The 3950-nt window shown below is 53.1% G+C and overlaps 1 pseudogene across 1 annotated transcript; it reads left to right on the top strand.

Annotated features, from left to right (window-relative positions):
- Nucleotides 1-1898: 1898 nt before the first annotated feature.
- On the top strand, nt 1899-3486 carry LOC308525502 (RNA transcription, translation and transport factor protein-like; annotated as a pseudogene). Its single transcript has 2 exons — nt 1899-1934; nt 2641-3486. The product of its transcript is annotated as an RNA transcription, translation and transport factor protein-like (transcript).
- Nucleotides 3487-3950: the final 464 nt, after the last annotated feature.

The raw sequence follows: 3950 nt of genomic DNA, 5'->3' as shown, positions 1-3950 counted from the left end.
AAGGGCCACTTTGGCTGCTGAATGGAGGATGGATTGGCCAGAGCAACACGAGGGTCAGGGCGATCAATCAGGAGACCACTGTCGTAACTGAGTGTAGATTCGAGGCCCAGACGAGGGCAGGGCGATGGCCTGGAGAGAAGATGACAGAGTCCAGGGCAGTTCAGAAAGTGGAACTGCAGGACTTGGTCAGAACCTGGATAAGTCAGGGTTTGGGGGTGGAGAGAGGTGGCGGGGAGACCGTCAGGGCTGACGCCAGGCTTCTGGTGTCTTTCCCTGATGGAGGGGACCTGGGGAAGAGTTAGGAGGAAGGGGACATGTTGGGCATCAGCTCTCGTGGTTCACAAAGGTCTCTGGAGCATATGGAGGTCTGTGTGTGGTGCTCAGGAGGGCGGTTGGGCTTGAAGCAGAGGCATCTACCTAGTGGCCTCAGTCATGCCCCTCATTTCAGGGCCTGTCCCTGCTGCTGAACCAAGAGGGTTGCTCTGGGGGACCTCAGGGTCCTGCAGCTCAGCAGAAGAGCCTCTGCTGCTTCTCCTCCCCCGACTCCAGTACCTTGTTCACCCCCAGCTTGGAGGTGGAAGCACACAAGCCGAGTCCAGACCTCTACTCTGCCAAGGCCTACCACCCCCCTTTCCAAGCAGGACACTGTGCTTCCACTAGGCCCTGGGCCCAGCAGGTCCAGCCTGTTCCAGGAGGTGGGAGATTTGGAGGGACCCGGTCCCAGACTTTGGAAACCTCCCTCTCATTGTCTTCACAGCAGTACCAGCGCCCAAATAATTTAGGGGGCCCAGGGGAAAGCCGACTTTACTAAGTCACTGCCCTCCCTCTGGCAGGAGTGGATGAGGTGGGGGGACATCCCAGTGGATATGGAGAGCAAGGCAGCAAGATGGAGAAGGGTCCAGCTCAGTCCTGGCCAGGATTCCAGCAGGAAACAGAACCACTCAAGGTGATGGGCTGAAGGAAAAGATGGGCATGGCGAAGGGAACCAGCAGAAGGGGAGGAGCACGCCATTGGCAACAGCAGGACACAGTTACCTTCCTAGGTCTGCAGGGTCCCGAGGCAGCAATGGTGTGTTCCTTCCGGAGCCAGGCTGGCCCTTGGAGCCGTAACATCATAATGTAGCGCCTGCCAGCACTGTGGCCCCACAGGGAGGAGCAGGGGGACCAAATGCTTTGACCTCTCCCCTCTTGCTGGTCTCCCGCCACAGCCTCTTGTTGGCCGAACCTAACAGAAAGGTGATGCATCCACAGAAGGCAGCCTTCCAGGACACAGAGGGGACAGAGGACAGACCTGGGGCAGACAGAACAGCAGCTCCCTGTGGGATCTGGGTGCAAGTGCCAGCTACATTGCTTTCCAGATGTTCAGGGAGTTTGGTCACATCTTCATTTTCCTCATCTGTAGAGTGAAATAACAACAGGCTAGACGTCTAGCTACTCAATTTCCCTTCCATTGTCACTCCCATGTATTTTATTCAGCGGCAGGCAGCCCCACCCCATGTACACATAGGCATGCCCACAGCACCCCAATGTTCACATGGGATTTGATGCCTCTTGCAGCATCTTGGTGTGCAGTGCTTGGAGTCTGAGGACCTGAGTCAGCCCCATATCCTCCCTTTACGTATCTGAATCTTGATTTACTCACCTATGTAAAAAGTCACCTTAAAAAAATGTTCATCTTTATCCTTTTTACCCACATCCTTCAGTACCCTTCCCCCATGTGCCCTGAGATGTCCCTTCAGGAAAGAGCTGGATGCACTAACGAGCATGTATAAGCAACTCCAAATTCTTGCAAGGCACTGGGGGGACAAACCATGAACGAGGCAGCGAGTTTACAGGGTGTATCTTACTCATATCTGCATCACTGGTACCTCCTCCTCATGGACAGAGGATAAACGCAGAATGGCTAAACTCTCGCCCTGTGTGTCTGTGTTTGGGGTACTCAGACCAAGCCTGGCTCACAGAAGGGGCTCCCGTGTGTGTGATCGGCCCATAAAAGGATTACTGGATTCAGTGGGGCCCAAAGGCCATATCTGGGTGTGAGGTCCATGACCCAGGGAAGCCCGAAACAGACCCCCGGAGCAGGATCTCCCTCTTTGCATGTAAGAACTCAAGGCCTTGGCAGCAGCTGCAGCCAGCTGGCACCAGGTCCCGGCGAGAGTTATTGTTTGGCCAAAACAGGAAGCCGCCCGAGGGGAAGTGTGGCCTCGCCTCACTGAACCCCTGAAGAATGGCCCCCGAGAAGCGTGGGGACGTGCAGGCGGGCACGGGTAGCGTGGCAGCTGCACCCAGCCTCAGGCCCGGCCGTGGACCTCAGTTGACCCCTGTGGCCTGGTGCAGCGAGGACAGGGCTGGGAGCCAGGAGACTGGGTTCTAGTCTTGTGTGACCTTGGCCATGTCACTGCCCTTCTCAGGACATATCTCCTCATCTGTCAACTGATGGATGTGAGCTATGCATTTGCAGCTGAATGGATCCCCATCTGACTGTCTCGTTGATCCCTCTGGCTGCCTGCTGCCTGATGTCATCCAGTGCCAATGAGGCTCCTGGAATGACCGTTTCCCACCAGGAGAAGGGAAACCTGATGGCTCCATAGCTCCTCACAATCAGTAAAGCTCCGTCTCCTCATTTCATTTGAACCCCCAGCAGTTATATCAAGAGGTAAAGGTGGGGCCCTCTCGCCGTGTCACCAGGAGCCAGCCGCCCCGGCCTCTCCTCTCCCTGCCGAAGCCCAGGGGACAGAGTGGGAAGCGGACCGTGTTCCGACGCAAGCTGACGGCCCTCGATGACCACAATCCCGCCGGCTTCGACTGCAAAGATGAAACAGAAGTTAGAAACTTTATTGTTTGGCTTGAAGACCAGAAAATCAGACCCTGCAAGTTTGAAGACAGAGGTCATTTAAGAAACATCCACAGCAGTGGCTGGCCCAAGGTCTTGAAGAGCATGTCACAGATGTCAGCTGTCCTTTCAAGATTCAAGATCGACAAGAAGCAATTGACTGGCTTCTAGGTTTAGCCGTTGGACTTGAATATGGAGATGCCGCGGAAAAATACAAGGACTCAGGAATCTGATAATACAAAAAGTGCTGACAATGCAGCTAAAAATGCAGAGCCACTGATCAATTTGGATGTCAATACTCCTGATTGTAAGGCTGGTGCAATGGCTTTGGCTAACCTTCTTCAGATTCAGCGTCATGATGATTCCCGGGTAATGCTTACGGTGATTTGCATTCTGGTCCAGGAGCGCCTGACACAGGGTGCAGTTGCTAAAGCGAACCAAGCAAAGGAGGGGTTGCCTGTTGCTTTAGACAAGCATATGCTTGGTTTTGACACAGGAGATGCAGTTCTTAATGAAGCTGCTCAAATTCTGTGACTGCTGCAGGTAGAAGAGCTCAGAGAGCTACAGACAAAAGTTACTGAAGCCATACTAGCTTTTCAGGCAATTATTGCAGACCCAAAGGCAGACCACAGACTGGGGGAAGTTGGAAGATGAACCTGTTAGGATCTCAGCCTCTCACCTATTTAGTACAGTTGGGGACCATGCAGACCCTGGTATGTGTTTCAAAATCAAATATCACATTTTCAAGGGAAGAATCCCAGAAAATGGACTATGTTTTAGCGATTTACCATCATTGCTTTTTCTTTAATAATGTTTGAGAAAACGGGGGGGGGGGGGGAGGAGATGTAAAGGTGGGATTCATGGTTCCATCTCACAGAGGAGGACACAGAAGCTCTAAGTCAGGATTCGAACCCACACTCCTGGCCTTTATCCTGAAGCTCTTGGACAGCCTCATTTGATGAGTGACTGAGTGAATGTTCAGGCTGCAGAGGGAGATGGCCATCCACCACTGCGAGGTGACTCTAGACCAGTGATGGCAAACCTATGACACGCGTGTCAGAGGTGACACGCAAACTCATTTTTTTGGTTGATTTTTCTTTGTTAAATGGCATTTAAAT

The sequence above is a fragment of the Myotis nattereri genome (genome assembly GCF_964212035.1).
Source record: "Myotis nattereri genome assembly, chromosome: 9".
In the NCBI taxonomy this organism is placed as follows: Eukaryota; Metazoa; Chordata; class Mammalia; order Chiroptera; family Vespertilionidae; genus Myotis; species Myotis nattereri.
The sequence above is the reverse complement of the archived record's forward strand: the minus strand, read 5'-3'. Positions and strand labels throughout refer to the sequence as shown.